Here is a 13,738-nt window from a genome sequence, read left to right on the forward strand (position 1 = left end):
AAAGTATAATGCACCCCAATTGTCCTCCATAAAGTATAATGCATCCCTATAGTCATATATAAAATATAATGCCCCTCCATAGTCATACATAAAGTATAATGCACCCCCATCATTTGCCTAATAATTCTGCACACACTGTAATACACAGCCCATATCCTTCATATAATATAATGCACAGCCCATAGTCATCCATAAAGTATGATGCACCCCATAGTCATCCATAAAGTATAATGCACTCCATAGTATAATGCACTCTCATAGACATCCATAATGAATAATACACCCCATAGTCATCCATAAAGTATAATGCTTCCCATAGTCATCGATACAGTATAATGCATCCCCATAGTCATCGATAAAGTATAATGCCCCTCCATAGTCATCCATAAAGTGTAATGCACCCCATAGTCATCCATAAAGTATAATGCACCCCCATAGTCATCCATAAAGTATAGTGCACCCTCATAGTCATCCATAAAATATAATGCACCCCCATAGTGATCCATAAAGTAGAATGCAACATCATAGTCATCCATAAGGTATAATGCACCCCACAGTCAACATTAAAGTATAATGCACCCCCATAGACATCCATAAAGTATAATGCACGCCCATAGTATAATACTTCCCCATAGTATAATGCACTGCCCATAGTCATGCATGTACTAGTATCGCCACTGATTTAAGAAATAATAAATAAATACTCACATTCCCTTTGCTCCCACGCTGCCTGTGTCCTCTTGTGAAGCCGGCAGCTGACTTCAGTGTGCGATGGGAGCACGGGACGTCTCTGCCATGCTCCCAGTCACGTGCACGCCGACGTCTGCTACTGGCCTCTGATTAGCCAGAAGTGTGTATAGTGGTGCACGGAACGATGTGTTATCTACACCTACATTTAAGCTGTGCCTGCCTAAAACGTAGTTTCTTCCCTGTGCGCCGCAATAAACTTCAACTGGATGTGCGTTCGCTGCGACCACGGTTGTTACGCCCCTGCTATTGAATATGTAGGCACTCTCACTACATCTGCTTACTTGTAGGCAAAAACACAACCCAGGAAGTAGACCAAGTTGCATAAATAATTAAACCTATGCGCAACTGTTTTAACCAAATCCGGTTGAGAAATCTTTTAAATACAAATTGATGTAGTCTACGAAAACCGGGATTTACAATCTAAATTTTTGTACACAAGTATGTAACAAAACAGAACAAAAGCGATTTTATCATCTGAGCTTTACATTTTTTTGCAGTATGCATTATAGGAAAGGAAGTAAAAGAATAGTTGTGAAAGAAAGGTCATTATTATGCACAAAAAATTAGGTAATTTAAATACATAAGTTTCCCATTCAAAAAATAAAGCCTGTTACGGCATCCCAATTCTCAATTAGTGTTGAGCATTCCGATACTGAAATATCGGGTATCAGCCGATATTCGCGGTATCGGAATTCCGATACTTAATTCCGATACTTTTACAATATCGTATACCGGAATCGGAAGTTCCCATAATGCCTGCGCTCTGCAGTGTCTGTGAAGGATGACAAGCTGGATGGCAGCGCTCAGCTGAGATCCAGCCTGTCATCAGAATGCCATCCCAGCGTGGGAGAATTCTCCTGATCGTTTAAAAGCCGGCGGGCGGTAAAAAGCCGCCGGCTTTTAAACAATCACACAGCCCCATACTGCTTCCCCGCAGCCTCCCACCCCGATCCTCCGCTCCTCTCGCCACCTCCAATCCCGATCGTAAGTTAGGACCGGGCGAGGAGCGCAGCACCAAGGAGCGGGGAGCGAAGGACCCGGGCGGGGAAGCCGGCAGTGAAAAGACTTCACCGCCGGCTTTCCCGTTCTGTGCTGCGCTTTCCCGCCGGTTATTTCAAATGAACAGCTGAGGTATCAGGTGATGCCGATCAGCTGTTCATTTGAAGTAGCCGCGGTGCCCTCAGAGGGTTCATGTGAGTTCATGCTTGACTGCATGAACTCACATGAACTTTCCCACGGCCGCACAGGTCAGCCTCACCTCCCAGACCCGTCATGATTGGTGAGGGTGTGCTCGATGTCTGTGCGATGTGTGCGGGTGTGTGCGGTGTCTGTGCGATGTCTGCGGGTGTGTGTGCGTGGTGTCTGTGCGATGTCTGGGGGTGTGTGCGGGTGTGCGCTGTGTCTGTGCGATGTGTGCGGTGTCTGTGCGGTGTCTGTGCGGTGTCTGTGCGATGTCTGTGCGATGTCTGTGCGATGTCTGGGGGTGTGTGCGTGCAGGCAGACATAGGCCGATGTGACACTACTACTCCCATCGGCCTATGTCTGTCCCCCGTCCACTCGTGCCAGCAGGATCAGCTCGATGGGAGCAGTAGTTCCCATCAGCCTGATCCTGCTATATAAATTGCCCTACTGTGTCCCCAATAAATGTTAAATACATGTTATTGGTGGCCAGTGGTTGCCTACAATAAATTAGTTCATACATTACCTGTCCCCGCCGATCGCCACCTAAAATAAAGTAAAAAATAAAAAAACTACACCTATACTCACCTAGACACCTAATTCCCCGAAGCCATCGATCTCCTGTAATAAAATATAAAATAATAAACCACAACCTTATCCTTACCCCTCCGTAGTAGTCCACGAGTGTCCCACGATGATCTCCAGTTTAGAGCAGCCACATAGAATGTGACCGCTCTGAACCGCTGTCGCCGCTAGAATGATGGGGCCGTAAAGCAGCCCCGTCATTGCATAAGCGGGTTCGCCAGAGTTCAGGCAGCGCTGCTCCGGTTAGCTGCTTTACGGCCCTGCTGTATCGTGAGAAATTCCCACGGTACAGCAGTGCCGTAAAGGAGGTCTCCGGAGCTGCGCTGCCTGAATGCACTCGGGTGACCTCAGTCAGTGGCTCCCGCTGCCGGGAGCGGACGTGTTCCCGGCAGCGTGAGCTTACAGCAGCCATGCACAGCTGTCACCATCTCCAGATGTGACAGCTGTGCATGGGAGATCAGCGCAGGAACATGGACAGGTAACTAATTTTTTTTAGTAAACTAAGAATTAAATAAAATGGTGTGTTTTATTTCAAATAAATTATTTTTTTCTGGGTGTAGTGTGTGTTTTTTCTTTTTAACACTTTGTAGGTTAGTAATGGGGGTGTCTTATAGACGCCCATCATTACTAACCTGGGCTTCATGGCAGCTGGCGCTGACATGAACCCCAGCCCTATTACCCCCTGCCACCGCACCAGGGCAGCGTGGAAGAGCGAGGCTAAGTGCCAGAAATTTCCCAAAAATTTTGACGTGGGCTTTGCCATATTTTTGTATGCCAGCCAGGTACAGCATCCAGCTTCTATGAACGCACCATTTTCCGGGGTGGCTGCGGACTGCAATTTGCAGCGGGGGGGGCCTAGAAAGCTTGGGCCTCCCTGCGCTGCGGATTCCAGCCCCCAGCTGCCTAGTTGTACCTGGCTGGACACAAAAATAGGGAGAAGCCCCACGTATTTTTTTTTTAAATTATTTCATGAAATTCATGAAATAATAAAGAAAAAAAGGGCTTCCCTATATTGTTGTGTCCGGCCAGGTACAAATAGGCAGCTGGTGGTTGGGCGCAGCCCGTTCCTGCCTGCTGTACCTGGCTGGACACAAATATAGTGCGAAGCTCCACATCAATTTTTTTTTAATTATTTCAGGAAATTCATGAAATAATTTAAAAAAAATTGATGTGGGGCTTCGTCCTATATTTGTGTCCAGCCAGGTACAGCAGGCAGGAACGGGCTGCCCCCAACCACCAGCTGCCTATTTGTACCTGGTTGGACACAACAATATAGGGAAGCCCTTTTTTTCTTAATTATTTCATGAATTTCATGAAATAATTAAAAAAAAAAATACGTGGGGCTTCGCCCTATTTTTGTGTCCAGCCAGGTACAACTAGGCAGCTGGGGGCTGGAATCCGCAGCGCTGGGAGACCAAAGCTTTCTGGGCCCCACCCGCTGCAAATTGCAGTCCGCAGCCGCCCCGGAAAATGGCGCCTTCATAGAAGCGCCATCTTCTGGCGCTGTACCCAACTCATCCAGGGCCCTGGTGCGGTGGCTCACTGGGTAATAAAGGGGTTAAGGCCAGCTTGGCATTATCAGCTGGCCCTAAGCCTGAAATTCATGGGGTCACGCCAATATTAGACATGACCACCATGAATTTCTAGTAAAGTATTTAAAAAAAACACAACACCCAGAATAAAGTCCTTTAATTGAAATAAAGACACAATTCTTTATTGTTCTAAATTAAACTATACTTACCATCACGCCCATTCCAGCTGAAGCCAACGATCTCCTGCAATAAAAGAAAAATAATAAAGCAACATCATCCTTACCTTTCCATGGTTCCCAGGACAGCTTCAGCTCTGCTACATCGAGATGACTGGCTGGACCGCAGCAGAACGCTGCCATCCAGCCTGTCATCCCGCAGACACTGAGAAGCGCAGGCATGCTTGCGCTCCTCAGTGTCTCTCTGTGACGTCATCCAGATGAGCCGAGTTCATGTCCAATGAACTCAGCTCACCTCATGCACGTCACTGACAGCGTGGGAAAATTCTCCCACGCTGTCAGTGACGTACATGAAGTGAGCTGAGTTCATTGGACATGAGCTCACCTCATGCACGTCACTGACAGCGTGGGGAAATTCTCACGCTGAAGCGCTGAGTGCAGGAGAATTTTCCCACGCTGTCAGTGACGTGCATGAGGTGAGCTCATGTCCAATGAACTCGGCTCACCTCATGCACGTCACTGACAGCGTGGGAAAATTCTCCTGCACTCAGCGCTTCAGCGTGAGAATTCTCCCACGCTGTCAGTGACGTGCATGAGGTGAGCCGAGTTCATTGGACATGAACTCGTCTCATCTTTATGCCGTCACAGCCAGACACTGCAGAGCGCAAGCATGCCTGCACTTCTCAGTGTCTGCGGGATGACAGGCTGGATGGCGGCGTTCTGCTGCGGTTCAGCCTGTCATCTCGATGTAGCAGAGCAGGAGCTGTCCTGGGAACCATGGAAAGGTAAGGATGAGGTTGCTTTATTATTTTTCTTTTATTGCAGGAGATCGTTGGCTTCAGCTGGAATGGGCGTGATGGTAAGTATGTTTTAATTTAGAACAATAAAGAATTGTGTGTTTATTTCAATTAAAGGACTTTATTCTGGGTGTTTGTGGGTTTTTTTTTCTTTGACTATGGGGTTAGTAATGGGGGTGTCTTATAGACGCCTCTCCATTACTAACCTGGGCTTGATGTCAGCTGGCATTATAAGCTGACATCAACCCCAGCCCTATTACCCCACTGCCACCGCTACAGGGCAGTGGGAAGAGCGAGGCTAAGTGCCAGAATTGGCGCATCCTATGGATGCGCCATTTCTGGGGCGGCTGACGGCTGGTGTTTCTAGCCGGGGAGGGGGGCAATATTCATGGCACCCTTCCTGGGCTATTAATATCAGCCCCCAGCTGTCTGCCTAGCCTTTGCTAGCTATTAAAATAGGGGGGACCCCACGTCATTTTTTTGGGGGGGTCCCCCATTTTAATAGCTAGTAAGTGCTAGGTATTCAGCTGGGGGCTGATATTAGTAGTATGGGAAGCTCCGTGGGTATTACCCCCTTCCCAGGCTTCAAACACCTGCCCCAGCTGTCTGCTTAACCTCCGCTAGAGACTAAAATTATGGGGAACCCCACGCCAATTTTTTTTTAAATAAATCCTTTATTTTAACATTAAATGACAAGTACAGTAATCAACACTGTCCCTGTACTTCTTATATATGTGACTGACATGTTTCTATCTATCTAATCTATGTGTGATGCTCTATTCTTTCTGTTCTAAATTGTCGAGTACAGATGCTGAATTGCTGGCCGGCTTTCTTAAAGAGACGGTGCATGAAAACACTATTATTTTTTTAAATAAATCCTTTACACTAAATGACAAGTACAGTAAGCAACACTGTCCCTGTACTTCATATATATGTGGCTGACATGTTTCTATCTATCTAATCTATGTGTGAAGCTCTATTCTTTCTGTTGTAAATTGTCGGGTACCGGTGTATGCCGCTGATGAATTGCTGGCTTTTCGCATAATACATTCTACATTATTCTTAGTTGTTTTACTTCATGTAGAATTAACCTACAAGGAAAGAAAGGGTTTATTTTCATTCCGATATTAGTGTCCCATTGACTTGCATTGGTTTCCGGTATCGGAATCGGCGATATCCGATACTTTTTGAGTATCGGTCCGATCCAATCCGATACAATATTTCCTGATATCGGAAGGTATCGCTCAACACTAGTAGAGATTTTTTAACTCCTGTCCAATGTGGCCAATTTCCGTTTTTGCATTTTCGCTTTTTCCTCTACTTCTTCCAAGAGTCATATCTTTTTTTCTTTTTCAACATAAGCATATGAGGGCTTTTTCTTGCAGGATGAGTTGTACTTTTGAATGACACCATTCATTTTTCCACATAGTGTACTGAAAACTGTAAAAAAAAATTCCAATTGTGGTGAAATTGAGAATAAAATGCAATTCTAACATTGTTTTTGGGAATAATTTTTACAACGCACATTCTGTGGTAAACATGACCTGGCACCTAGATTCTCCTCATCAGTACGATTACGGCGATACCAAACTTGTCCAGTTTTATTTTTATTTTAGTGGTGAAAAAAAATCAGAAATTTGTAAAAACGAATGAATGAAATGATGAACCTTGTGCTATATACCACAGTATTGCTACATATAGTAAAAATCTTGGTCTTCTTTGAAGCCCTGCCATTTTTTGTAACCCAACCCTGCATTACTCTTCTCCACAACTTTATCCCTGACCTGTCTGGTGTGTTCCTTGGTGTTCATGACGCAGTTTGATCCCTAACTTTCTCAAACAAACCTCTGAGGCCTTCACAGAACAGCTGTGGTTATAATGAGAATAAATAACAGACAGGTGGACTCAATTTACTCATTATGTGACTTCTAGAGACAATTGGTCACTCAGAATTTTATTTAGGGGTATCAGACTACAGGGGAATGAATACAAATGCACTTGATGGGAAAAGAAAAAACTGCTGGCACCAGCTACCTGTTCTCCCATATCCAATCCAATTTTGAACTTGAGCAATCAAGCCTGATAGAACCGGGTGCTCACACAAATAAGTTCAGAAATGTGAGAAGAAGAAAAAATAGTGGCACTCCCCAGTCCTGTAAAATCCAACGACTTTATTTAACACAACATTAAAACTAGCTACAGAGAGGGAATGAGCACAAAAAAAGGACGACAGCCATTTCACGCCTGCTCTTCAACAGGTTCTGGAAATAGGAATAGCCACAAGCAATCTTCTTATATACATAGCTACCTCTCACACATACCTGTGCAATTAAATCTCACCATATTCAATTAAAAACCCTTATGTCTTATAAAAACACTGACGCGTTCACTAATTTTGTATATACTGCATTTGCCTTTTAGCCTTTGTCTACAGATAATTTAAATCTATACATACAATCTATACTGCTGACATACTATATGCTGACTAATAGATGTGTTATTTTATCTTGTGTTGGAACCAGGAGTTATCATATTGTACAAATATTTATTTTGTTTTAATTTACGTGTGTGCGCCTGTCTCCACAGTGCCACCCTCTTTCTCAAACCATGTATTCAATAAAGGTTTTTTAATTTTGCAATTTTGACATTATTTATTACGTACTTTTGTTTGGGTTTTACATTATGGGTTTCTGTTTATTTACGAATGGTCATTATTCTATTTTGTCCTGTTGTTATATGAATCTAACTACTTTTGAGGACTGTACATTACATTGATTCTGACTATAATTAATCACATATATCATTTTGCCACTTCCAAGTGTTATAATTAGGATGAATACAAATGTACGTCAAAATTTTCAGATTTACTGTATTTTTCGGACTATAAGATTCACTTTTTTCCCAAAAAATTTTGAAGGAAAGTGGGGGTTTTGTCTTATAGTGTCAATGTACTATACTGTGTACTATACTGTTGCTGTGGATGGTGAAGGGTGTGGGGGGAGCGGCAGCAGCAGAGTAGCAGGGTACAGGAGGCAGGAGCCGCCTGCTGCAGCCAACACTGTGCCCGCTGCTAAAGAAAATGAATATTCACTGCTCCCCACACCAGGTTTTTGTGGGCCCTGGGCGAAAGAGTCTCAGTGGCCCCTTTAATACATACCATGATTCATGATGCACAGATACCGCAGAGAAATATATATATACACTACCGTTCAAAAGTTTGGGGTCACCCAGACAATTTTGTGTTTTCCATGAAAACTCATACTTTTATTTATCAAATGAGTTGCAAAATGATTAGAAAATATAGTCCAGACACTGACAAGGTTATAAATAATGATTTTTATTTGAAAGAATAATTTTTTCCTTCAAACTTTGCTTTCGTCAAAGAATGCTCCCTTTGCAGCAATTCTAGCATTGCAGACCTTTGGCATTCTAGCTGTTAATTTGGTGAGGTAATCTTGAGAAATTTCACCCCATGCTTCCTGAAGCCCCTTCCACAAGTTGGATTCGCTTGATGGTCACTTTTTGCGTACCATGCGGTCAAGCTACTCCCACAACAGCTCAATGCGTTTGAAATCTGGTGACTGCGCTGGCCACTCCATTACAGATAGAATACCAGCTGTCTGCTTCTTCCCTAAATAGTTCATGCAGAATTTGGAGGTTTGCTTTGGGTCATTATCCTGTTGTAGGATGAAATTGGCTCCAATCAAGAGCTGTCCACAGGGTATGGCATGGCATTGCAAAATGGAGTGATAGCCTTCCTTATTCAAAATCCCATTTACCTTGTACAAATCTTTCACTTTACCAGCACCAAAGCAACCCCAGGCCATCACATTACCTCCACCATGCTTGACAGATGGCGTCAGGCACTCTTCCAGCATCTTTTCAGTTGTTCTGAGTCTCACAAATGTTCTTCTGTGTGATCCAAACACCTCAAACTTTGATTCGTCTGTCCATAAAACTTTTGTTCAATCTTCCTCTGTCCAATGTCTGTTCTTTTGCCCATAGTAATCTTTTCATTTTATTAGCCAGTCTCAGATATAGCTTTTTCTTTGCCACTTTGCCCTGAAGGCCAGCATCTCGGAGTCTCCTCTTCACTGTAGACGTTGACACTGGCGTTTTGCGTGTACTATTGAATGAAGCTACCAGTTGAGTAGCTGTGAGGCGTCAATTTCTCAAACTAGAGACTCTAATGTACTTGTCTTGTTGCTCAGTTGTGCAGCGGGGCCTCCCACTTCTCTTTCTACTCTGGTTAGAGCCTGTTTGTGCTCTCCTCTGGAAGGAGTAGTACACACCGTTGTAGGAAATCTTCAGTTTCTTGTCAATTTCTCGCATGGAATAGCCTTCATTTCTAAGAACAAGAATAGACTGTCGAGTTTCACATGAAAGTTCTCTTTTTCTGGCCATTTTGAGAGTTTCATAGAACAAACAAATGTAATGCTCCAGATTCTCAACTAGCTCAAAGGAAGGTCAATTTTATAGCTCCTCAAATCAGCCAAACCATTTTCAGCTGGGCTAACATACTTGTGCAAGGGTTTTCTAGGGTTTTCTAAACATCCATTAGCCTTCTTACACAGTTAGCAAACACAATGTACCATTAAAACACTGGAGTGGTGGTTGTTGGAAATGGGCCTCTATACACCTATGTAGATATTGCAATATAAACAATACGTTTGCAGCTAGAATATTCATTTACCACATTAACAATGCATAGAGAATATTTCTGATTCATTTAATGTTAGCTTCATTGAAAAAAAAAGTGCTTTTCTTTCAAAAATAATGACATTTCTAAATGACCCCAAACTTTTGAACGGTAGTGTATATAGTACAATACCAAAGATTTCACTTCTTACAATACATGACCAATATCTATTGTAAATCCCACAATAGCTCAGTAACCGGCGAATCGCTCCATACAGAATACTGGCCCCCATAAAATGCTCCATACAGGATACTGGCCCCCATATAATTATTTATGCAACTTGTTCTATTTCCTGGGTTGTATTTTTGACTACAATTAAGCAGATGTAGTGAGAGTGCCTACATATTCAATAGCAGGGGCGTAACGACCATGGTCACAGCGGACGCACATCCAGTTGAAGTTTATTGCGGCCCACGGGGAAGAAACTACGTTTTAGGCAGTCACAGCTTAAATGTAGGTGTAGATAACACATCGTTCCGTGCACCACAATACACACTGCTGGCTAATCAGAGGCCAGTAGCAGACGTCGGCGTGCACGTGACTGGGATCATGGCAGAGACCTCCTGTGCTCCTATCGCACACTGAAGTCAGCTGCCGGCTTCACAAGAGGACACAGGCAGCGTGGGAGCAAAGGGAATGTGAGTAATTATTTATTCAAACCACACCTATACTGTGACCTGCTGCCACATTTTTCCTTTCAGTACACGTACAAACCTACGTAGCCCATAATGTCATCACTGCCATGCGCCGCCCGCCCACTGTACCGGTTATGGAAAAGGAAGAGGGCACTGCTCGCAGTGTGAGCAAAAAAAGGTAAGAATAATCATTTATTTTTTTGTGTTTAAATGTGTTTGAGGAGAGCACCAGGAGGGGGAACATTATTACAGGAAGGAGCCCAGCACGGTGGCCATTATTAAAGGATGGGGACCAGAATTGGGGATATTATTACAGCTAGGGGCCCAGGACGAAAGACATTATTAAAAGAAGGGGGACATTATTGAAAGAAGGGGGCAAGCATGAGGGACATTATGACAAGACGGGGAACATTACTAAAGGAAGGGGCCGGGATGGGGGACATTATAACAGTATGGGGCCAGGAGACTTTAGTATAATATGGTGACATAATTACAGTTTGGCAGACATTATTAAGGAATGACAGATGTTATCAAAGGATGGGGGCCAGTATAGGGGACACTAATAAATAAGGGGCTCAGAATGGGGGCCATTAGTAAAGGACTGGGACTAGGACATGGAACATTATTACAGGATGTGAGATATTATTACAGGATGGGGACCAGAATTGGGGACATTAATACAGGATGGGGCCCAAAACGAGGGACATTATTAAAAGAAGGGGGACATTATTGAAAGAAGGAGTCCAGCATAGGGGACATTATGACAGGACGTTGAACATTACTAAAGGAACGGACCGAGATGGGGGACATTATTTAAAGATGGCAGACGTTATTAAAGGATGGGGGACATTAATAAATAAAGAGCCCAGAAAAGGTACTATTAGTAAAGTATTGGGGCCAGGACAGGGAACATTATTACCGGATGTGGGACATAATTACAGGACAGGTGGCATTATTACAGGACTGAGGACATTATTACAAGATGACGCCCAGGACAGAGGAAATTATTACAGGACAGGGGACATTATTGCAGAATATGTGCCAGAATGGGAGACATTATTACAGGATGGGGGCCATAATGGGTGACATTATTACAGGAAGGGGGCTATTACTTCAGGATGGGGGACATTTCTACAGGATAGGGGCCAGGATGGGGGACATTATTCCAGGATAGGAGCCAGTAAAAGGGACATTATTACAGGATGGGGGACATAACTACAGGATAGAAGCCATTATTACAGGATGGGGGGCATTGCTGCATGATAGTTGACATTATCACAGGATAGGAGCCAGGGCAGGGGATATTATCAGAGGATAGGAGCCAGGACGGGAGATCTTATTACAGGTGCCCATACATCTGAACCACATGCTGATGGAGGCCCGGTGCAAAATAGGACTCTAGTCACAGCACTGTGCAAAAGTTAGGATTCTTGATAACTTGATAATCTAAGCATTTTGTCAAAGGGAGGGAGCTCCCTTTGTTACCTCTTCATAGAGAACTCATTTCTGCCATCTTTGTACTCTAAATAGAGCCTGCTATAACCTATTATAAAAATGCTGATAGGACAATACACTGCAATCCTGGAGTAGTGCAGTATACTGTACACGCAGTGAACAGATTCAACAAATTGCAAGTTTCAGAGTGGAAAAACAGAAAATAAATAAAAAAATGTTTATTTTATTTAAAGTGCAATTTAATTATGATGATAGCACAGCAAGAGACTGCAACAGAAATATATCCTTATCATACACCTAGATCTTAATAAATATTCTATAGTTCCACAATATAAAGGGAATCTGTTCGCAGGTTTGCTAACCCATCTGAGAGCAGCATGCTGTAGGGGCTGAGACCCTATTTCCCGCGATATATCACTTACTGGACTGCGTGTTGTAGTGTTAATAAAATCACTGTTTTATCTGCTGCAGATCTATCAGTTCCCTGAATGCTGAGCTCTGTATAACTCCACCCACATCACTGATTAGAAGCTTTCTGTTGTGATGGAGCGGCTCTGTGGTAGACACAGGTTCACACACAGGATGCAGTTCGTCGGTGCAAACAAACAGGCGGTTTATTAAATGTCCATAAACCGATCAGGATAACAAATTAAACAGCCTTTTCCAACTACAAAAAGATATAACAGAACATAATTTAAAAATAACCAGTGCATAAAGTACGGCCTCAGCCGTTTAAATGCAAGTGCTTTCCTCTGACTCCAGCAGGTCTGAGCAGCACATGCAAGGCCTCCTCACCTTGCAAAACACAAAGACAGAGTGAGACAGCATCAGCTGCCTTAAATCAGACCTTTCAAGACCTGAACTGGAGGTAAGTGAGCAGCCAATCCCACCCAGCTCTTTCAGCTGCTCGTAAAACCTGGACCCATAATCCTGGGCCATTAACATACCTCTCAGCACTATGTGTGCTGGAGCCTAGTTCTCCAGGTCCTTCATCACTGAGGCTTGGCACTCGGGGACACATACCTCCCGTCCACAACCAGCCCAGCTTCATCCTTACACTGTGTACACTGTGCATAGGCAGAAAGTTGCCAATCAGTGGTGGAAGCAGCGTTATACAGAGCTCATTAATATGAAGAACAACATGGCAGCAGTCTTGCTAGTCCTTTTGTGATAATGTAAAATAGGAAGGTGAAAAGGGAGAGTCAGCTCACCGGTAGTAAATGCACCTTGCTTCTACTGTGATCATCATACAGATCAGCCCTGGTTCGGGTCGAGACAAATGTAGCAAGAAAAGAAGAATTTCCAGCGATGCAGGTAAGTTAAAACTATTTATTTTATTATATCTGGTTTAAAATAGTTCCTCAAAAATACATGTTAGCAACCACGATATTTGCCCAGTAAGGATCGACGCGTTTCAACTTAGTTAGCCTTAGTCATGATTTCAGATTGACGCATTTCGACTTAGTTAGCCTTAGCCATGATCTCAAATCGACGCATTTTGACTTAGTTAGCCTTAGTCATGATTTCAGATTGACGCATTTCGACTTAGTTAGCCTTAGTCATGATTTCAGATTGACGCATTTCGACTTAGTTAGCCTTAGTCATGATCTCAAATCGACGCATTTCGACTTAGTTAGCCTTAGTCATGATCTCGGATCATGACTGAGGCTAACTAAGTTGAAATGCCTCGATCCTTACTGGGCAATTTATGGTGGCTGCTAACATGTATTTTTGAGGAACTATTTTTAAAAGAAATAGTTTTAACTTACCTGCATCACTGGAAATTCCTCTTCTTCTTGATACTGTTGTGATAATCTCCTGCTGATAGATCAGAGATTTTATGAAAACTACAGCAAACAGCCCAGTAAGTGACAGATCGCTAAAATCAGGGTCTCTATCACTGCATTATGCTTCTCTCAGATTAGGTGGT

General features: G+C 43.4%; 1 long non-coding RNA gene across 1 annotated transcript in view; it reads right to left on the reverse strand.

The window, feature by feature from the left end:
- Positions 1 to 5,763: 5,763 nt before the first annotated feature.
- Positions 5,764 to 13,738, reverse strand: part of LOC141252929 (uncharacterized) — a 95,287-nt gene continuing 87,312 nt past the window's right edge. Inside the window, exon 3 of the long non-coding RNA XR_012314157.1 lies at positions 5,764 to 6,459. This is a non-coding gene — a long non-coding RNA (uncharacterized lncRNA). The remainder of the gene's footprint in view (positions 6,460 to 13,738) is intronic.

The sequence above is a fragment of the Phyllobates terribilis genome, unplaced genomic scaffold (assembly GCF_046119375.1).
Source record: "Phyllobates terribilis strain yellow unplaced genomic scaffold, ASM4611937v1 Scaffold_2__4_contigs__length_985480577, whole genome shotgun sequence".
NCBI classification, from domain to species: Eukaryota; Metazoa; Chordata; class Amphibia; order Anura; family Dendrobatidae; genus Phyllobates; species Phyllobates terribilis.